This window comes from Anomalospiza imberbis, chromosome 1, assembly GCF_031753505.1.
Source record: "Anomalospiza imberbis isolate Cuckoo-Finch-1a 21T00152 chromosome 1, ASM3175350v1, whole genome shotgun sequence".
Lineage (NCBI taxonomy): Eukaryota > Metazoa > Chordata > Aves > Passeriformes > Viduidae > Anomalospiza > Anomalospiza imberbis.
Genome location: NC_089681.1, coordinates 116,991,350 through 117,014,985, shown reverse-complemented (window position 1 = coordinate 117,014,985; position 23,636 = coordinate 116,991,350). Strand labels below are relative to the sequence as shown.

At 40.6% G+C, this 23,636-nt stretch overlaps 1 long non-coding RNA gene across 4 annotated transcripts in view; it reads right to left on the bottom strand.

Moving 5' to 3' along the window:
• Positions 1-23,636, bottom strand: part of LOC137484153 (uncharacterized) — an 89,744-nt gene that overhangs the window by 47,841 nt on the left and 18,267 nt on the right. The window lies entirely within an intron of this gene.

Sequence of the window (23,636 nt, the reverse complement as noted above, 5' to 3'; positions counted from 1 at the left end):
ATGTCCCCTTGTCACTGAGCAATGGTTCAGGTATATTTTTGAGACCTTTCTGTGCCAAAGGGGCCCAAGGAGAAGCAGGGAGAACAGGCGCTGAGAGAGCGGCAGGCATCTTTCAAAATTCTTCAGAGACAGAAAAGTGCAAGGCCCCAGCCTTGCCACCACCAAACAAACAGGGTAGTACAGCATAAAAATCTGCTCCAGTGCTTACTGAAATCAACAGGAAACTTAACACTACTTTGAAGGGGAACTTGATAAATGCCCAATGGGAAGCTGACCAAGGAGAAATGAAGTGTGGCAGCCAGCATTTTTTCAGTGAAAATGCATTCTACGAAGTGTGGTGCAGAAGCAGCAGACAGTAAGGACACAGAAGACCAAATACATCAGTGGATTTAGGAAACAATCCTGCACCCAACTCTTCTCTTTTAAAATGTCCTGATGCTGAGTGGCAGCAATCTGAGGGACAACTAGTAGTCAGAAACAAGAAACATTATTCCAAACCTAGCAAAGATTCCCATCTTAGCGTACCTTATACTCTTGACCAATCCAGCAGAGAAGGGTTGGTCAAGAGTATAAGGCACACATACACACACACACACATAAAAATCTTGGAAAAAGGCCTAGCATTTCATTTGGATAAATTACTTCCACATTTAATCAGTCAACACTGAGCTGTATTTGTTAGAGAGTGCAAAACTTCTGGCAATTTAAGGCAGCTGCCTATGTCACTGTCTTCTCTAACGCTGTGAAAACATTGCCACAATATCACTATGGAGCCTAGCAAAACATTTGTTGTGTGGAACAAGATTCAAAGGACATGAATTTTAACTAAATTTAGATGTAAGGAGGACATGCTTGAGAATAGAATGTTTTCTCCAATTGGTCAGGCCAGTTCCATAGGCCAGCCCTTACCATGGTCTCTTCTCAGAGGCCAGACTCCCAGAAAAGAGTTGCAGAAATTACAGAGACTTGGGGCTCGATATGTGAACCTTCAAGTCAAATGTGCTGTTCCAGAGCAACCTGAAATGGAACACATCACATTTTGACATAGAAATTAATAGCCAAAGGTGGTCTTGTCAGTCAGACAGACTGTTTTGGTCAGAGTGACATGATACGTTTCATTCTGGGAGTACAGGAAGTAGTAGGCTCTTCAAAACATTTTCAGGTATAAAAGCTAAATTTTGTTTCAATAGAACAAATGGATTTCAGGAGAAAATACTGATACTAAACATTTGGATTTCTTTTTCTGTCAGCTTAAAAACCTGCTTCTATAAATTGACAAATTCAAAGATAATTTTCTTTGCTTTGAATCTACATTTTTCACCAAAATATACAAAAACATCACCAAGACCCACCCTTGAACAAGCTCCCCAAATACAATTTAAGTCAAAGGAATCCATCCTCACTGTGGGAGGAAAACCCCAGACTTCTTTCTCAATTCAGTAATTTGCTTCCATTTTATTTGAACTAGTAACAGAGTACTTTAACAAATTTTCAAGCTAAATTAAACATCAGTAATTCAGATGTTCTACTGTGTAGTGAAGCAATGCTGTAATTGACAGATCAGTCTCCATTTGAATTAGCTCCTGGGAGGATTAACTATGTGGGGATTAAATGCTTTAATATCTCACCCAAATCCCCCCCAAATTAATATTAGCTCCCAAAGTCAGCTGGTTTAAAATGTACTTTGATCACCTGGGAAACTTTTCTCTCCTTCTCACTGATAGGATTTCTGTGTTGAGAACAAACTCATCGCTCTTCTCTTTGACCCAATCCTGAAAACATGACATGAGCCTTGTAACTCCACACTAACATAGAGATCTATGCTGCAAACACACATATTCCATATCATCTGCAAATGAATTCTTAGAATCTTTCATTTTTCCTTAACTTATATGGAAGACAGAATACAGGGGTTTCATTTTGAAAAAAATTAAAGAAAGTAGAAATTCCAGGGTGGTCCTAATCTTCTCATCTTGAATTTATATTTTTATATGTCAGGGATGGAACATGTGGGCAGAGTGGAATGTCAGACAGGCGGAATATTGGGAACAGACAGAGTAGCATAAAGCAAGCAACGTTCACGGAACTAATTTACTATGTGTTAAACTGGATCAAATTCCTACAAATGTGATGTTAAACACTTACGTATGGCAGTATAATTTTATGGAACAGGATTAAGAAATGATGTAAATTTCCAAGCATAAAATTTTGTCTAATCAAAATCTTTTGGCAAGTTAGCTGCTTTCATTTTGAATAAGCCCTCCACATTACCACTTTGCCTCCAGAAAAGACTGGATCTGTATCTTTGTATAGATTCCTTGAAAATGGAATGGATAATTTATTTTCCTGGCTCAAAGAACTTCTCTGCATCATCATCATCCCTATTTATTTCCATATATTTTATTATGTACAAATCAAGTTTTTTTTTTTTTTGTAGGAACAGACCTTCTATGTGAAATACAAGCACTTAACCAAGTTTCCTTAACTTCTGACCTATTAGCAGTGAAAACCTGTCAAAAAATCCGACAGTAGAGGAACATTTCTGTTTAAAGAGGAGCACTGAGAAGATGTGCAGATCTGGGAGTAGGTTATAGCAGTGTATGGCAGATTATAGAAGTTTCTGAAGTTATACATGGAGACTACACCATCATCCAAGTCTCGAATAATGTATTTCAAGATAGCAAAAAAAAAAAGCTCTGACTGCTGCTCCCTCCTGTCTTCACATGATTGAATCCTCAGCTGCAACAGCATGACTGGATTTATCCCTTTTGATCTGACCAGATGAAATTCAGGATCTTGTCTATTCAAACCAGAAAAAGAACTGGAGGTGGACTGAGACTTCATCAGAGCAACTGCCTCTAAATATAAAAACATTTTCAAGGCCTTATTTCTTACCCACAGGAAGGCCTGAACCACTCCACTCACAGATCTGAACATTTTCCAGTCTGCTTTTGGACCATAGGCCTCCAGATCCAAGTAGCCAAGTCAGGAGTGACACCTCTGGCCAGACCAAGGTCTGTAACTCATAATTTGGGGAGATTTTCCTCCTACCCAGCTGTACAGAGCAGCATCTTTGCAGAAGTGCAACGACAGTGCTGCCATCCTGCCCTGCTCCCAGCTGTACCAAATGCCACACTGTGCCACATCCATGCGAGGCTGAGCCCAAGCACATCTCTCCCCACCTCACGGTTTTCTCAGGAAAAGAGAAATTCTGCCTTTTAGCAAGAGGTGTTTATACAATGTTTTTCCACCTGTTCGTCCTTTTCTTACATTTACATGCACAGTCCCATTCCTATTTTTGAATTCTAGCCCAGCTTTTTCACTGATTGCAGGAACGGATTAACCCAGGGGCTTTAGGTAACTGAACTTAAACCATTCATTTTTAAACAAATCTCATTTTGAGAAAAACATCAGCTGGGGAGCCTACTCTGGACAACTGGGCCCACCTGAGATAACTAAGACAATTATTTCTCTCCTAGGGTCTTCAGCAATACTTCTGCCCCAAGCAAATTAAAGCAACTCTTGGTGTAGTTGGCAGAAGAAATCTTGATAATGTCCCTGTGAGGAACAGCTGAGATGGCAGGGTGGACAAAGGAGGTGACTCAGAATTGGTACCATCGCACTTATAGCAAGATTCAAATGAAGCCATATTTTTAAATATTCAAATTAATATTAATATTAATATTTTAAAATTAAAATATTCAAATTCAAGGCACTCTCCTTGAGGTGCCCTGAGCTGCTGTCCACCCCTTGGGGGCCTTGTAAAGCCCACTGGCAGCAGCAAGTACAAGAACAACTCAAGCTGCTCTTTGTACTGGAAAAAAATTCTGTTATAAAGGTGCCACCAAGCTATTCTATCTCTCAAGTCTGAAATAGAGGAATAGAGGGGCAGTGCTGCTTTCTGGAAGCAGGCAATACTCCTGGAAATGGTGCTGGGGGCAAAATGAGCAAAGTTTCTTTGTTTTAGAGAAAAAGGAGGAGAAGGACTAGGATAGTAGAAAAAAAGGTGGCTCTAAGAAGAACCATATGAGCAAGAAGGAAGGGATCATTTAGTTTTCTTTATTCTTTCTAATTAAAAAAGCATGTTACAGAACATTTAGGCTATTAAAAGGTCTGTGTCTCTTGAACTCTATTTTGACTTCTGGGATGCACTTAAGCATGGAAGATGTATTCAGGCAAAAGACTCAGTGACTTATAGTCACTGTGACCCACTCACCATGTGACCTTCACCAAAATGTCTGAGCATATAGGACACAGATACTTTGTCAATAAAGCCACATTGATGGGCAGAGACCAGCTGAGAGGGAGCTGCTGCACTGACAACTCTTTCATATGAGTCCAGCAACTGGGAAAATGGAGGTGGGTGGGTGGATGTGCAGGGAAAAGCTTCTGCTGTGCAGCAGATGTTTACAGCCTGCTTGGGTGGAGGCTTCTTCCAGCTTACAATCAGGGAGGCCAAGCTGAGGGGATGCAGATCAGTTTGAGAGTTCATAGTCCTGTTGACTACTTTTTCTATTGGGGAAATGTCAGGGTGTGTTTGCTTGCACTTTGGGATATCTTAATTCCCTCCTCTGATGATGATTCCTGTCCTGTAAATGTTTTTACTGTTGCTGGTTAATGAATTCAGTTCAGCCTGGCAACTTATCTGCTAAGGCAGTCTGAGCAGCAGATAGTTGATATTTACCAGGCCGGAGTTAAAAATAATTCACACATTACATTTGAATGCTGAATCTGAGGTAACCAGTCAACACAAGAGCATAGTCCATAAGTAAGAACAGATGCAAAATTAATCAGATACATTTTTTTTCTGTTTCTTTCCCCATGACTATTCTATTTTTCTGCTAAACTCTGACTTTTCCCATCTTTTCCCTGTTGAAGGGAATAAAACCTGCATGCCAAGCTCACAAACACAACTGCCTTCGAGTGTCTTTCTGCTGATAAACACAGCAAAGCGTCCATCCGTTCTTGCAGTCCCAGGAGTCGCTGTAATGACAATGTTATGTGCAACCAAAGCAGTGCCAGGAGGTGCAGCAGGAGTGTGATGGAACAGAATGTCCCTGAGCAGCAGCTGGTGGCCAGGAAGCTGGGAGCACATACCCCAGAAATGCCTCTCGGTATCTTTGCTTTGCTTACAATGGAAAGACTTTTGTCTGACCTACCATGGCGGTTCCTACGGCTTGTTTGATGTTTTTCTGTTTTCTTAACCATCTATTCACACAGCAATACTGTCAAGGGGGAAAGCCCAGAGATTTATATTAGCTGGGCTGGATTAAAAATTCCTTCAAGCACAATGCTGCCCCAAGGCTCATGGCTGTGCTGCATTGGGAAAGTAGCACAGCAAAGCAACTAAAAATGGTCCCAGAGACACACATCCCCACAAATTCCCCAGACTAGGAGACTCGGTCATCTGGTGTGGTCTTCACAAGTGGCTCCAAGGACTGAGTGAGGGGTCCTTATGGGCAGCAGAGGTGAATATGGTCGATCCTGCCCTCAAGAGGCCTCTGTCCCAAAAAGACCACCCGGCTTGACACCTTTGATTTCTGCTGACTAGTGATACTGGAGAGGTTGGACTCTACAACTCAGAGTCCAACAGCTGTTGATGCTGTTCCTACAACCATTGCTTTTCTTGCCACACTGTCTCCGTTGGGAAGGATTTAAAAGGTTTTAGGGGCAGGCAATGAATAGGCTTTATTTCTTGCCCTGTAGGGATATTGTAAAGGCAAGTGAGAGACATGCATTGTGCAAGTTGACTGCCCTATTAGCATGCTGGGAGCAGGCCTGCCATTTTGACACCAGAAGACCAGGATTTCACAGGAGAAGGACATAAATCAGTATTAGTTACCTCAGAGACTGTAAAAGAACTGTAAAATACACAATGTGCTTTGCTACCAAAGACAGGCCACTATCCATACCACATAAATTTTGGGCTGCTGAAAATTAGTGGATCATTATCAGCGGCTGTGGAGACACAGAGCTTTGTAGGCCATCCTTAATTCTGGCAGCAAGGAGCTGAGCTAGTGCCTGGGGCAGCAAACGGCAGTACTGGTGGAGAATTTAACATCCATGTGAATTGGTGTATTGGCCATCCTTGAGCAGGTAACCAGACACAGATTTCCTGGGAGGGGCCAGTGACCCCTTCAGCACATTCCTGCAGTGGCACCACCGGTCTTGCACACCTGTGTCACCCCATTACCTCTTCTCTGTGACCCACAGGGATGGGAGGCAGTGGTTCCTGGTCTAATCCTGACACTGAACAATGGGGCGAGTGAGGAAAACACATTCTTGCAAGCCAGCCTTTCTCTCTGGTATTTGCAAGCAAAGATCAAGAGCAACACCTGGTACATCTCCACAGTGCCATGGAGAGGATGTGTTCTGGAACATCTTAGAGCAGACCCTCCACCCTCATAGCTGTGCTGTGGTCACTGCCACTCTCCTTGTGGAAGAGCCCCTTCTCCTCACTCCTGCTCCTGGGAGTAGTGGAATATTTACAAAACACTTGTTTTGAAGCTTAGTTCCTGCTCCATTGCACTGGTTGTTTATTGAGTATTGAATTTTTAAGAATTAACTTAAAAGTTACATCAATATAAATGAAGGATGTATGTGACAGGACTTATAGGTTGTAATCCAGACTTTGAGAGGTTTTCCCCCTGATAATTACCAACATTACATCTCATCTCATTTGATTTCATACCACTGTCTCACTGCTTTTCCTTCTGTCCTCCGAAGAACCAAGAGCAGAGCAACGCTAAGAACCGTGTCCCTGAAAAAGACACCATGGAGCAGGAGTCTAAGAGTCTCCCTGAGGACTTGTACAGGCTGTACCTGAGGTTGCCTGTCCTGGCATCAGGCACAACTTCTGACAATAATCCTGCAAACTTGGCCAGAACTGTGAGGGCCAAGCCAAGCTCTTCCTGCCACATGCATCACTGTTGCATAGGTCCTCAGGGAAAGTGTTGCCCCCACTTACAGTCAATCAGCTCCAGGATTGTTTGCTTCTCTCAGTAATATGCAAAAGAAGACTTGTTTCTTCTTTTTTGGGAGCATCCTCTAGTTAAAACACCTTCCTAGCTCAAACTGACAAAAATACAGGGCAGCTACAGGAAGATTTCTTAGGCCTATTGCTGTAGACCTATTGATCACTGTGGGGGTGCAAACACTGCCATATCCTCATGCCTCACCAAAATGCAGGCTGAGAGAAAAGAGGGAGCCAGCAGAGATGCAGAAGCCATATAAAAGGATGCAGCTGGGAAGGTGGTGAGAGCTGCCAGCATCAGAGCTGCCTTGACCCTGGGTGGGACGATAGTTGTGTCTGTCACAGCAAGGATGGGGTAACTTTTTCTCTGGGGGGAACCTTGTCTCTGCCTTGCTGTACTGCCACTGCATCTGCAGTGGCCTTCAGGAACAGAGTTCATTTTGGTCTAAAGATGTCCTTCCACCCTCCAGTCTTGTCCTCAACTCTGTCCTCAGCTAGGTTTCTGCAGTCAAGAAGAGTGGCTTGACCTGCTCTTTGTTTGTGGCCTACAACCCGGAGAGCCAAGAGAGGCACGGAGTATCTCAGCTGGCTGTCTTAAAGGTGCCTACTGTCATTCAGGAGAGGATAAGAGGAGGTGGCTCCATAATGTCCACAGACAGTTCCAGCAAGTGCTTGAAGGAATGTTTGCCTCATTTTCTAGGACATGAATCTGAAAAACACTCACTGGATATTAAAAACAATAAACATTTGTTAGATAATAAATCCCAGACCATGCTTCCTTGATAAACTGGATGATTTTATAAGGACTCCCCTGTGACTGAAGGCAGATTCTTTCACAATGTTGTAATTTGTTTTGAGCTTTGCTCTTCATTACCTGGTTTTGCCTACACCCTGTACTACAAATGAGGAAAACACCTCCAATTGCCCTTTGTGCAATCTTAAGGGAGAAATTCAAGTAACTGGTAAAATAATAAATCCTTACTACAGATCATCACTCATTTTTCTTAGAGATTTTTTTAGGACTTTTACCACTGGTTGGAGGAGGAGAAAGCAAAAGGTAGAGCAATTTCTCTCTTTTGTTACTACAACAGACTGCAAAAAAAAAAAAAAATCCCTCCCTCTATCCAGCTATTGCACTAGTCCAAGTCTATTCAGTGGGACCATGAGTCATGTCACCAACAGCTCTGCAAGTACAGAGTTATTTCTACATCCTAACAAAAGCAATTCTGTAGCTCAGGATGACAAATTCATGAGACATCTGTGAAAGGTCAAGAAACAACATGCCACTTTGGGACAAACAGTCTTTCTTCTGAGGTCCCACATTTCAGAGAAAATATCTGCTTCTTGGCACATGCTGCCAAAAGTTATATTAAAAATACTATGCTATAAAAATATTAATATAACACAGTGCTATTTTATTTATGTTTTTTAGCAAACTCAGAAGGGCAGTTACAATATTTTAAGAAAACAACAAGCCAGCAGCCAGGTACTAGCATTCTTCACTCTGTGCAGATCCTTCCCTTTCAGCCAAATCTGATTTTTACCCATCTCTGCTGTGTAACCTGTGCAGCCAAGGGCTAAAGGCTGCATAGTTTCCATCTCTCCCTTTTCCATTCCAGAGGCTGTTCCCAACAAACCAAGACAGCTACAAGGGTGCTTCCAAAGCAAATAGGCTAACTGGGGGTAGGGGTAAGGTGAGGAGTAAGAAAGATCATTAGGGCAGGACCTGAAATAAGATAGTTCAGACATATGTGTGCCTACTTAGAATAGAAAATCTGCCCCCTTTGGAGAGCAGAAAAAGAGATTCTGCCTCAGGGATGAGTCTGGGACAGGCCTGCAGATCGGCATGTTGCAATTTCCAAAAATCCCCTTCTGTGGGTTTTAACATGGAAGGGGACAATCTAGCCCAGGTTAAAAAAAATCCTGTTAAATTCCTTGGAATGTAGTTTTCCTTTCTGTTTCGTCACTTACAATCATAATTATAGGTGTTGCTACTGCTCCATCCATTGTTACCCCAGGCTAATATTTTCCATCATATCCACTCTTTCCAGTTGCTGGCAACTTTGTCAGACCTTCAGCTTTCAAGATCTAAAATCTTCCATGCTCTTTCTCTGACTGAAGTCAATCAGGAAATATCCACGTTCAGATGCTTTCTTTAACAAAAATTAGTGACAAAGGCAGGTTTCCCCACAAACTCTTGAGATGATTGTGAAGGTTCAGTACAGGAAGTAGAAATTTGGCCAAAAGACAGCGGTGAAATTAGGAGATTGTGTGACACCACCTTGCAGATAGTTATTTTTGAATAAATTGATGTGGATTTATGAGCTGGTAGCAATGCCTGTCTCTCCTGCATGCACAGGGTTTGATGAGTTCTTTGTTAACACTGAGGCTAAAGCAGAGTGTAGCAGAGTGTAGTGGGAGACCAAGCTCCTGCTGAACACACCACACTGGCAAGCCTGGTACTGTTCGGAAGGGACAGTGTGGGCTTATGTCCTACAGGAGAGAAAGAATGTGGCATGCACTGCCCCAAATCTCATTTAGACTGATGTCATGACCAGTGCTTCAGTAGCAGAGCAGCCCTGTACTCCCAAGTCATCAGGCAGATGTGTGCCTGAGCCATCCAACCTGTGGCTGTGTCATTGCCACAGCCCTGGCTGCAGAAGTGGGGAGGAGGCACCCCTCAGCGATCTTCTCAGCTGTGGCGTGGGCACAACATGCTGGTATTTTAAACTGCATTCATGCCAATCCAGCCCTGGTCTGCCCTGTTGCACTGCAGGGCCACAGGCCTTTCACACAGCAGGAATATTTGTGACTGGCTCCTCCAGAGGACTGGCCTTTAGCATGGCCTTCCAGGCCTGGCTCCCCTCCCACAAAAACCATATTTCCACTGTCTGGGTGGACTTTGCAGATCAAGTCATATAGTATTAGATATTCCTGAGCAGAGTTTCCATGCTCTTTTTTCCAAATTAACTTGGTTATTAGTAGGTGATCGATTAAGGGACTCAGTACACATATTTTCTAAACCTTGTGTCTAACATTTCTCACAGAAGTCAAGTATGGGATATACCTTTCATACCTATTCACTGGAAGTTAATGGAAACTACAAGCAGGGCATAGTACGGTTTGGAAAAGAAATAGAAAGTTTCAGGCATCCCTCTTCCACAGGCTTGTTCTTTGAGAAGCTCTCAGCAAAGCCACATGAGCTCTCAGTCCCTCCATAATACTGACTGAATCACTTTGACCTGATAAAGGACAAAGATGGCCAGCAGAGATATCACCAGCACACAACTGCAGCATTTCCACCAGATTCCAGATCTGTGGCGGCTGGCATCTAATCTGCCTCCAGCCTAAGGGATGGACCCTAGAGATTAACCCTCCTGATTTCTGCTGTATTCAAGGTGCTTTGTGCCACTGATACCTGGAGGAGGCAGCAAGGCAGAAAAAAATGTCCGGATGAAAGACTTTCTTAGGGCTGTTTCTTCATGTATATTCATTTTTATATCTTATTCATTTTTAAATTGCATATAAACAAGCAGAAATAAGAATTCCCATTGTAAATGTCAAAGCACCAAAGACCTGGGACTACATGGCTCCACTAACTTTCAAGGAAATAAAGACTCATGAGTGCCAATATTATTGCTGAAAACAAGATCTAAGTCACTTAGATCTTTGAAAGTCTTAGACACAACTTTCAATTACATGCTTGAATCACCAAAGCATGTACAACAAGAACATTATAAATGTGTATAAATATCCACTTAATGAACACACATGTTCACATGTATTTCATTTAACTGAATTTTATAGTAGCTTTTACACACTATCTGCTTTCTCTGTTTGTGTCTGGGACTAAACTAAGACATTGATTTAGAATTTTCTTTTCTTTACTTTTTTGTAACTTTCTTAGGATAAATTCTCCTGTTTGCTCACACCTCAAAACTATACTCTTACTATATATATATATATATATATATAAACCTGTCATTTCAGCTATTTTCTAATGTAATCCAAACAGTTTTTAAAAATACTCTGATAAAATAAAATGTTATTTAAAAAATTAGTTTTCAAAACTAGGATACTTTTTATGAGGAAGAGATCTGCTGAGAAAAGTTTGCTGTTTGACACCCACATACGCAGATCTGCACTTATGAGTTGCACTGATTTAAAAGAATCTGTTTGGAGTGGCAGGCTTATACAGAAAGGCTGGAACATCTTGTCATATGTGATTTTCTCGCCTCCCAACATTCACTACAGATGCACTTCTGTTGTTTATTCAACATTTGCATTATATTTTATTGAAAAATAACCCCAAACCAAACAGTAATTCATTATGTTACTTTTAAAGAGAATAGATTTTAAAGTTTTTGAAGCAAGAAGGCTTTTTGACTAGTACCAAAAGCACTACAATCTACCTCAAAGATTTGGCCTTTATCTTGCAGCTATGCTACAAACAAGCAATAGGATAAACCAAGATACACTTGAGATGTAGGTATTTGAACAACAAAGAAAAATGTGATTTTTCCAAGGAAGATTCAAATCTTTACACATTTTAAAGCTCCACTTTAATCAATATCTAATAGGCCACACCACTGACTTACACTCCAAATATTATACCTGCTTGTGTATTAGACAATTATCATGCCAAGAGATTATTTTGCTTTCATTTTTACTCCTGGCTCTGTCCTTGTTTCTGCAGATTGCATTGATTCAAAAGCCAGTGACCTTGGCTAATTTGTAGAGGACAATTAACACTCAAGCAAGAGTGTTTCAAAATCCAGCTACTGGTAATTTGCCAAAATAAAGGACAAAGTCATAAAATGTACATTATGGTTGTAAAAAAGAAAATAAAAGGAAAAAAAAAAAAGAAAGAAAGAAAATAGAGCAGTGGAGGGCAAGAGCTGCCTTCAAACCTGTGAAAGGAGAAAAGACCAAGATAAACTGAAGCAGGTATCAAATACACTGAATGCCTAAGCAGTGAATTGGTTTTTTTGAATGCTTGACAAACTTACATGGGAATCTGGGAACCAGAGAATTTTACAAACATAAAAGTAGTGGTTGCTTTTATGTTTGTGGTTGCTTAAAGAATAGAAAATGCCATGTATGCAGCAGAAGCGACCTGGTGAAATATGAAAAATATGTTACTTTTAGCACTATGGTCAATGTATTCAAAGTACTGCTGGCATAAGTATTTTCTCTCTGCTTAAGCTGGAGCAAAATACAAAAAATAAAAGAGAACAAGAGATTCCCCAAATCCACCTCTATTTCTTCTAAGACTTAAATAAAAGGAAGAATTCTTCAACAGAACCATAGCCTAAGTCCACCTTTCCACCTCATTTGGAAACCTAACTTTGAACTTTACTATCTTCATGTTTGCTAAAATTATTCTACACACCAGTTTTGCCTGAACTACCTTATTAGAAATTGCTAAAGAAATTGAGCTGCTTTATAAAGTACTTAAACTACTTGCATATCCTCTCCTTTATATGGGTCGTACAGATCATCTCAGTGGTGAATAGGTCGTACTCAAGTTTCAGCAGGGGATGGGCCAGGGAGGAAAGGAACAACAGAAATTCTTTATGGCAAAGGACCATAATTTCAATAATAACTTGGAAGATATTCATCTCACAAACAAATCACCCTGGATGGCAAATCCTTCACTTAAGTACCCTATAACTAGTCAAAAGCACACTCACTTTGAAAGTATAAAAATATTCTGAGAATGGTTAGGGCTACCCACATATTAACATCATATATTAGAGTTGTTTCAAATGAAGAATTTTCAAGCTACACCAACAGGATCTTTTTATGGGTAGTATTGTGCTGGAGATAGACCTTGGAGAGCAGACACTTCAGTGGCTGCTGTGAAGGATGACTTCCCTCTACCTTTCTTTTTTATTTTCATTTTTTTCTTAGCAGAACTCTTTAAGCTCATCCCATTACACAATTACACAAGGCAAAGCAGAAAATCTGTGCATTCAGGATGCTCATACAGAAACTAAAGCCTGGGCCCCTCAGTTTAGGAAGGACATTGAGATGCTTGAGCGCGTCCAGAGGAGGGCAACAAGGCTGGTGAGGGGCTTGGAACACAAGCCCTATGAGGAACGTTTGAAGGAGCTGGGGTTGTTTAGCCTGGAGAAGAGGCAGCTTAGAGGTGACCTTATTGCTCTTTACAACTTCCTGAAGGGAGGTTGTAGAGAGGTGGGGGTTGGTCTCTTCCACCGGGCAGCAACTGACAGAACAAGAGGACACAGTCTCAAGCTACATCAGGGAAGGTATAGGTTGGATATTAGGAAAAAAAATTTCACTGAAAGAATAATAAAATGCTGGAATTGTCTTCCCAGGGATGTGGTAGAATCACCATCTCCGGATGTGTTTAAAAAAAGACTGGACATGGCACTCGGTGCTATAGTCTAGTTGAGGTGTTAGGGCATAGGATGGGTTTTATGACCTTAGAGGTCTCTTCCAACCTCATTATTCTGTGATTCTGTGATTCTGTAAAATCTGTGGTTTTTAATGCACCCCCAAATAAAAATAGAGCCCAAAAGTCCCACTTCATAACCAATAAGGGGGCAGGGCAGAGAGCGGAGCGACTTTCCCAAAATTGTGCAATGGTTTGTTGACAGATGGAAGCAGAATCCATGTCTCTTTGCAGTACTCTAATGCCTTTTTCCTTGCCTGAACAAGTGGGCAAACTGAAATGCAATGGAGAGCAGCTTGCAGTGAACACTGCTCCTCATTATCCTGTTCCCTCATAATAATCCATTTAATTTGGAACCCAGAAATGGCAGCAATGGGAAGGGTAAGATCTGCCCTGCAGTTTGGGGCCTTAGTGTTGACGGAAAGTAGACAAGATGTGAAGACTGATCTCAAGCCTCCTTGTGTTGAGTTGCAATATAATCTGGGACTTTTACAAAAACCTCAGTCTCCAATGAATTGTCATGGACTACAGCTTTATAACCCTGAGGACAAAAGTCACCAAAAGCTTTTTGACAAACCTCAAAACCACTGTCTGTCCATGACTTACATAACCCTGTTGAGTACCAAACCTGGTCTGCAGCAGTGTTTAAATCACGCAGGTCTGAACAGTAAGAATAGGGGAACAATAGAATGAAACATTTTTAAAAAGAAAAAGTGAGAGAATATGAGAAAATTTACATGTTTTTCTCACATTGCACACTTGCCTCCTCACTTTGCCTTCTTTGGCAGACCAGTTGAAAGGCTTGAAGTTGTTCTTTTGGTCCAATTGAACTGCTATTTCATTTTCCTCACAGCAAACCTGGCAATATCTGAATTTTACAAAAAGGAAAAAAAAAAAAAAAACCAAACTGAGATCCTGTATAATCCCAGAATGGGAAAAGTATTGGAAGTCTTAACATTTTTTTCATTTAAACACCTGGGAAAAGCAGTTCCAAATTTTTAATTCAGGCTTATGGTAACAATTGCAGAAAGAATGACTGAAATTGAAATTATTCTTATTCTTATTCTGAATGCTTTCTTATTGTTCAAAACTAACTTTGTCTTACCAAGTAGATGCAAGAACATATATATTTTATAAAACTAGACACAATGCAGTTGCCTTCTCTTCCAGTGGGCTGGGATATCCACTCATCAGTTTAGTAACAAATATGGGCTTAAAGTTCATTTTGAAGTGTTAAGCTTTATCCATGGCTTTCTCTGGAAAAATTCTCCATTTCGGTCTCACATTTTTGGTTTCCAAAGAACTGAACAAGTTGCTAAAGTTTTTGCTCAAGGTATTAAGTCAGTCAGCTTGCACAATTTTAGAACAAAGTCTTGCATTTCTGTGCAGCATCTTTAAAACTCCAACTTGCTCACAAGGACAAGAGCAGTCACGATGCAGTAACTTAGCCCAAAATAGGTATGCAAATGTTGGCTGTACTGGATCACTAAGCCACCTGCTAGAGGGTCATTTGCATCTACTTAAACAGAACAGGCTTTACTGGGATGCAGACTGATTTCTTAAATATCTACTAGGATCTAGGCAGGACAATTTTCTTAATGGAAAAGGTCAAATTTCTTAATCGAAAAGGTCAAATTCTGCAATCCACACACTACTGAGAATTTTGAAGAGCTAAGAACAGAGCAGCATTAAGAACACCTGTATTCACATAATCAAATGAGTCTCCAAAATAACTGTCACAATCACTTTAAAGGCAGATGAGTTATCTAATATACTCGTACGTGGGAATGCAGCTCGCCCTGCACTGCCAAGTTTAACACCCGAGGATGTAGCAGTCAATCCAGGTGAACAAGCTTTCTGCACAATTAGAATCAGAAAGCTTTATTAAAGCAAAGGTTTTTTACTTCCTGCAAAGACAATAGACACCACCCTGAAGTGCCAAGCACAGCAGTTTCTGTAATGAAGTACATCTGCCTGCCTGTGATCACCACTCCAGGATCTGAAGTCTACGTGCTGCCAATAAACAGCCCCACTACAAAAAAAGTTTGATTGAAGTATTTTCACTATGCACAGTTGTGTCTGGCCCTGAATCTTCTCCCAGCTCTGGTTCATGCCAGTATTGCAATGAATCCATTAAAAATAGTGGAGTTGCAGCAACACAAGCTTATAGTCTCCCTGCCTTTGGTAGAGTCATCTGTTAAAACAGAGGTCATCTCCCTTTGCTGGTCACTACTGAGACCAGCAGAAATCCATATGTGCCATAGAAATGGCCAGTGCCATTACTGCTGAATTTTCAATCAGAAAATTACAGGTGTGGATAAGACAGCTACAGCAGAGACAGACCAGGCATGAACAGCTTTGCACCCCTTTAATATAAAAGTTTTCCATAGAATTATCTTTCTTAAATTTCTCTGTGGATCTTGTGATGGGCCATTCTGTGTAAATACTTCAGCAGGGCCTTTCTTTAGGATGGTGATGTCTGATGAGGTGGAAGAGGTATGGTGGAAGGGGGAGATCCTGGACACAACCAAGGCAATCTGAGACTTTGCTTTTCATTGTTGATTAGGAGCTGACCATGAGAATGCTGCTACAGGTTTTATCATCAGTGTAGTAAAACTGTAACTAAATAACCAGTGCTAAGAAAGTGTAAAGTAAATGCCAGTGTACATCAGTCTTAAAATGAGACTCTTTAAAGAATTAGATAATTAAAGTACTGACATAGCTTTTTTAACATATCAGTATGTTTTTGTTTCCCTAACAGTATTTTTTTGCAGCAAATATGTATCTGTATGAAATATATTCAGCATGCAAAACCTAAAGGTGGAACATATGTGTCTGATAAAGAGCCTGTTGCAAACTTATTGTATTTCAGGATTGTTCCACTTCAGTTTACAATTTGTTTTATGTTCTTTTGAAACTGTTTTGTTAAAACTGGGATTAATTTAATACACATTTTATTAAAATTGTTTGCAGTAGGGTAAGACAAAATTATAAAGTACAGAAGACATCGAAGCACTGAGCTGCCTATAGTGTTTAGGACAACTGAAAACAAAGCATGTCAAACTGCAAATTCCACAAATTTCCTGATTTCCTGGCATCAGTCACTCTGCCTCAGATGCATGCTAGAGTGAAAGGTCTTTTATACAATTCAGTCTTTCCTTAGACAATATGATAGGTATATCATTGAATTATTTCCATGCAGCCACTGTGTTCAAACAATAAAATTCTCAGTCCAACTCATTCTGTAAATATGCTAGAGCTGTTCATGGGTTCTCTGAGCTCATGTGATGGGAGTGATGGCCCTCAATGGTCAAAAGAAAGGAAAATTCTCTGCTGGGATTTTCCATCTGGTTTACATTGCAGTCTTCATGGATCAAAGCAAAAGCATTTTCTCTTTCACCATGTTATCTAACATGAGCCAAAGTATTTTTGGGTCTGTTCAGTGGAAAAGAAAGAAAGCAGCACTTTATGGAAACTATCCCTATTTTTATTAGTTTCAAGCCATTTTTTAAAGTTGTGATGTGTATTAATAGACATGGGCATAAGCCATGTGAATGCTGGTACAGAGAGCTGAACAATGAAATCTTTGCTCCATTTTTATTTGGTTCTTAGAAAAGTTGTGACTGCCATTCCTAGAAAGATAAGCACATGGCCACAAGCTTAGAGGCAAACATAAGCAAATTTCTGACTTTTTGCATCCACAAATCAATAGCAGAGCTACCAAATTCTTTTAGCTGTAAGGCTATCTAGCCTTTAAGGCTTGGGCTGAAATACAGGAGTCTAGAAGGAGTTTAGTCATACAGAGCTTTGACTTGGAGCCTTCAAAGCCAGACATGCTCTGCTTTCTTTCCATTCCAGACACTTTCTTTTAATGATTCTTAGTTATATCAACAACCCCTCTAAGTCACAAGTTCTGGTGCTCACTTCTGGTTGGCTGGCACCTAACCTTGCTGCCAAGTTAGCAGAGTTGAGGTAGGGATAGAAAAAAGACTTCTAAAAGAGAGAGATAAAAACAAACAAACAAAAAAAAAAAATCCAGTATGCAAGAAACATGGACTACTCTGAACTTTGCAGGGATGTAACAAATGAAAATATAGAATCATTTAGGTTGGAAAAGACCAAGCAATAGGACTAGAGGAAAGGGGAAGTGACTCATGCACAGTAAGTTTCACCTGAATACGAGGAAGAACTTCTGTACTGTGTGAATGACCAGGCACTGGAACAGGTTGGCCAGAGAAGCTGTGGAGTGTCCCTCACTGGAGACATTCCAGAACCATCTGGACGCAATCCTGTGCCACGTGCTTTAGGATGACCCTTCTTGAGCAGGGAAGTTGGACCAGATAACCCACTGTAGTCCCTTCCAACCTAATCCATTCTGTGATTCCATGATCATGAAATTCAACCATAAACCTAACACTGCCAAGTACATGACTAAACTGTGTCCTTAAGTGCCAAATCTACAAGCCTTTTAAATATCACCAGGGATGGTGACTCCACCCTTCCCTGGACAGCCTGTTCCAGCACTTAACAACTCTTCCAGTGAATAAATTTTTCCCAATATTCAATCTAAACATTCCCTGGTACAACCTGAGGCTTATTTCTCTTGTCCTGTTGCTTGTTACCTGGGAGAAAAGACCAACCCTCATCTTGTTACGACCTCCTTTCAGGTAGCTGTAGAGACTGATAAAGCCTCCTCATAGCCTCCTTTTCTCCAGGCTGAATAATTCCAGCTCCTTCAGTTACTTCCCATATGATTCTTCAGCAACTTTGTTGTCCTTCTCTGAAGGACACTTGAAGGACCACTCTGTCCACTCTGAAGGACCTTCTCTGAAGGTGCACTCCAGCACCTCAATGTCTTTTGTGTAGTTACGTAGTCTTTTTGTGACAAGGTACAGAGTTCCAAAAAAAAAAAAACAAACCCACCGCCAAACAAAACACCTCAAAAACCACACAAACAAGCATAAAGCAGCCATAGCTTTTGTAATTTTTTTCTGTCTCTTAGGCATTAGAGACTTTTAGTAGCTATAACTTTCCAGAGAATGTCAAAGTATGTCAGCTGTGCAGTCAAACACTTTCTTCTTGACTGCTTACAGTCATTTAGCCACATCAGTGTTTTAATGGGGATCAGAAACTCAAACTTTTCAATCCTTGCTGGATTTAAACTTGGAAGAAACAAAGATTAATTAGATGTACAGATAGTACCTATCAGATCTTGGTGGGAAGACTCTCAGCACAGGCAACTGAGTGTGCTTATTCTACAAAGACTGAAGCAGCTCAACCTTGCAGGAGGTAAGGAGCACACATGGGAGCAATGCAGTGTCCAACTCTTGGGAAAAACTTGTCTGTCTGCAGGAAAACCAGACATTTTTACACCAGGCTGTGAAAAGGAAAAAAACCTATATCCTAAGCTCATTCAAAGCATATAAATTCCAAATAAAGGAAAATTTAGCTAAGGAAAGGAAAAAATATCAGAATTCAAGAGCTAGATACTTCCACTGATTGGAATATTATGTTGGATTTAGATGAGATGATTATTACAAACAGGACATGACTACATTGATTAATGTGACATCTGAATCTAAAATAAAGATTTTGCATAGAAAGTTGATTCATGTGGAATACAGATGGGTGAAACTTCAGGCAGCTTCCCAGTAAGGGGAAATAAAGTCTTGAGAAATAGAAAAGTTTGCAATTGCCTATGGAAATGGAATATCTGTTCTGGTGTTGAAAACATATCAAAGTATATTTCACTTAAAGACATTATAGTGCAGAGGATGAGAAAACCTCTTGAAAACAGGAACCATTTCTGTAGGAGGAAGAAAATAGTGCACAGCTGTGCGCTATAGCTGATGTGCTATAACAACGGACTGCCACCAAGAGGAGAAGGCCATCCTTCCGCATCTTCCTTTGGGGCTGCAGCGTATGCTGTCCTCCCATGCATCAGTCCAGCTCCATCAGTTCAGCTTGCTCGCCTCCAACAGAACTAGGTGCTGTTGTGGGTATTAGTGTAGTGTTGAATTGTTCACTGAAGCAGTTCCTGCCTCAACCAGATATTTAGCAGCTGTAACCAGATTGTGCACAACAGGGAATGGGAGGGAGAAGAACCGTGTCTTCTGGTGGCAGCCAATAGTTACACCGAGTTCTGGACAACGTAAAACTTGGTGCAGGCAAGAGGACACTAAAGGCAGAGAAATTGCCAGCGAGTAAAGAAGTGTCATATACACTCCATTACTGTCTGCTTTTAAGTCTTAGAAAAGTGCTTTAAATAAACCCATTGTTGAAAACTTGGTTTAAAACAGAAGAGGCATAGTGAAAACAGTCTGAAATTACATGTACTGGTATCTACAAACAAACGTTAAATCCATGGTACAAGTCTGGCCTGGGACTTCTTGGTAATGTCGATACTGGGTAGCAGTTCTGCATTACTCATGTCACTATCCAGATCTCCTAAAGAATATGTGATACATAAATTCCATATTTAACTGTTGCCCTGATTTTTAAAAGTGTTCAGTTTTCTTTTACAGTTCTTTTGAAAGTCTTAAAGTTCTCATAAAATTTCTTCAGCCTTCTGATCTGTTTACATATTTCTACTGGAGTTCTCATGCACTGTTCATGTAAATAATAATTGTTTTGCATTCTTTTTTATGGGAGGAGAGAATTGATGGACTGTTAGCTTGACCAGTCCAGTTGGCTGAAGAGGTGGTAATTCCATCCTCCAATCCACAGTCACCTCTGGAATTCTATAAATATCAGATGCTCGAATAAAACGCTCTCTTTTTTGGCCTTTGAACTTACCAAGCGTTTGTGTATTTACTTCATGTCCAATAGTGACATTTAATACTGATGACAAACCAGCTGACCATAATGTCACATGTTGGATCACAATTTGATTGTTCTGTTTTGTGACAGCTGTGATTTGAATGATATTACTTCATAAGCAGGGAATTATAATTAATCTGTCTCAGGGAAAATAGTGTCAATATTGTTCAAATAACATTTTAAAAACCTGATGAGCTAAGTTTGCATAGGTAGGGAGTATTAACCTGCAGGACAGCACACCTGGGACTATCACCTGTTGAAATCCTGGGTAATAAAAGTCTTAGAAATAGGCCACTCTCGCTGAAAATAAGAGCATTGTAAGTTCTTGCAAATACAATGAGAAAAAGTGAGACAAAGGAAAGCAGTACAGGCACAGGCCTATGCACATATATACTATCAAAAACATAGCCCTCATCCTAGAGGCCTCTGTATCTTACGAAGCTGCTTCTGTGAGTTGACTGTTTTGGATACAACACAGGCCTCTGTATTTTAACTTCTGCATGGCACTGGGCTTTAGCTTCCAAAAGTAGTGTGAGAATTGGAGTAGCTTTTCAGAGTAAATGAAACAATGACTTATGACAGAGAAGTGTTGCAGAAAAAAACCCCACACCTTAACCAGATGAGATTGAGGTGAAAGTCAGTGTGGTATTGAAGGCTGCTTAAGAGTTAAAAACATATAGCCAGCATTTAAATTCTATGCACCTGTGACAGGAGCAGGGGAACATATAATGCAAAGCTTCAGGTTTTTGTGAGTCCCTGGGCATGCACATATTATTACATACTGAAAAAAATAGCAAACCATGAATCTAGAGAGAAAGAGCATTTCTCTGGCAGTTGCAGCATGTGCTAACTTCTAAAGGAACTCTATAAACCTCAGTAGAGAGGCCGAGTGAGCCAAAGGAGAAGAAAGATTATATCTGAGAATGGCAGTGAATGTAGGTGGAATGAAGAAAATCTAGCACACTCATTTAGTATTGCTTCCCAATAGAGCACAATCATGATTATCTTGGGGTGTGATGTTTTGTTCAGGTCTCGAAAGAGCAAAATACAGGAAATAAAGGAAAATGGAGTTCTTCACTAACCCCAGTATTAGAGGATTTAAAATAACTCATAGTGTATTAAATGTCAGCTCCTCTGCTGCTTATGGAACTGCAGAAGAGAGTTTAATGTATTCACTTGTTTAATGAAACTGCAGATTAAAGTTTAATATATTCTTCTGTCATGCATACAATTAAACCAAAAATGTGTAGCTGATTGTGAATGTTTACTAATGAGACTAATAATTACCTGCCATATCCATTTGAGACAGGCCAGCAACTACATAGTCTGTCTTCTGGCTAGATATGTGAGAATAGTTTACAGTCGGAAAGGATGTCTTAGGAAGCATGATTCTCTTGGAGAAAGTTGGCAGTGGATAAAGACGCAGAAGTTTAAAAAAGCATTAGATATTTCAGACATGTAAACTTTCCTTGTGAGGGCAGTTTACATTGCCTGATATGTCCTTTGGTAAAATATTAGTTTTATTGGCTAGAGGCCCAATCCTCTGGTCACATTCAGAGACAGCTCTCATGTGAGAACAGACTGAGACACAAAGGATGAGAATCAGCTCTTGATGTGTGTATCTTGGATGATACAAACAGCAATAATAAAAAAATCCAACCTCATTCTACAAAATAAATATCACTGCCAGCTTATTGCAGATATTCGTGGACAAGATGCTCAGCAGATGTCCAAGTGTATAGTGTTACTGACTTCAGTAGCACAAACACAACTTATCCTGTGCTGAGCAAAGCCTTGAAACTTCATAGTTAGCAAGTTTAACTTCTATAGAGGTTTGAATGAATAATGCTTACATTGCTGAGTCTTTTCCAGAGAGCAAAACATGGGGCTAAACCAAATATTTTTAAGTTAAATGAATGACTGCCCTCCAAAAATAGGTGCTTTTCACAGAGTAAAAGTTTGCCTCTTGTTTCAGCTAAAAGAAAACCTCACAAGTCCAAAACTTCTCTCCAATAGCCCTACATGAGGCTGACCAAGGACATATTCCTGTATGTCTGGATATATAGCTGGCCTGCTGTCATAACTTCTGTTTTCTGTTGCTGATGAATTGTATTTGGCATGTGAGGTGATTGCTAGCAACCACATGTGGCATCCCTGCCTCATAGGAAGGGCTTTGTGCAGAGCTGTGCTGCCCCATCCTCAGATGGCCCCAAGCCTGCAGTGACATGGACAAACTGCCCTGGCAGATTTCATGCAGGTGAGCTCTGGGCAGCCACGGGGACTCGCCACAGCTGAGCAAACCAAGGAGCAGCTCAGCCTGCAAGACTGTCCTAAGGGAACCCCAGGGAGTGCTAAGGGCCCCTCCCTCTATCAGCCATTCGACCTGGCAGTGGGACCTGGCACCAACTGCCAGGGAATTTATGCCCTGGAAGAGTTAAAGTGCACTGACGCAATTTCAACCATCCAGGGCAAGATATGAAGCCATTTTTGTGAACTGTTAAAAGCCTCACAGGGGTTGAAGTCTGCAGTTTTTGATGGTACCTGGCTGCCCAGCACAGGGAGGTAACACACCTCCTCACTAGGTCATGCATGATCCCACAAACTGTAGAGCAATCCTGGCAGCAGAGCTGCTCCATGTCTACCTAGGCAGGCCAGATGCTTGTGCTTTACAACCTACAATAGCAAAGACACGAGGCCAGCTGACTGCAGGCAACAACACCTCAGCATCCCAGACCACATTTGGGTTTGTCTTCAGTAGACATTCAAGGTTCATGGCAGTTTTCTGTTGGCTCTTGAAGACAAAAGCTTTTTCCCAAAGGACTGGTTGATCAAGCTGAATTACCTGCTTTGGGCTGCATCCTTAACATGACCTTCATAGCTTGCTGAAGAAAAAGGGATAATTTTTTCATTTGGAAAATTTAAAAGAGGCAGTTAACTTCAGCCATGTGTATCTACATTACAAACATATTTTTACTGCATTATTGAAGCCTGCTGCATAAATTACACTTTGCAATCCTTTGTCAGAAGTTCAGGGGTAGACTAATTTTAAGAAATCATCATCATCATCCCATCTCTTCCTTATGGGCTGCACAAATTTTTAGGGGTTAAATTCACATAGCAGTCAGGGTTCTATTTTGTAGCTTAAAAAAAATCCCCAAACAAACAAACAAAGAAACAAACAAACAAAAACAAAACAAAACAAAAAATCCCCACCCCAAACCAACAAAAAAAAACCCCAAAAAACCAACACAGAATTATATAATTATATAATGCAGAAACACTTTCGACTCATTACTGCACAGAAAAAGCAAATAAAAAGCTCAAGTTTAATATGCTCAGACTTCTTGCTTTGGAAAATTGCTTAGTACAGAAAACAGCAATGCAAGAAAAGCCCCTTTGGGCTTTAAGGCATGACTCAGAAGCCAT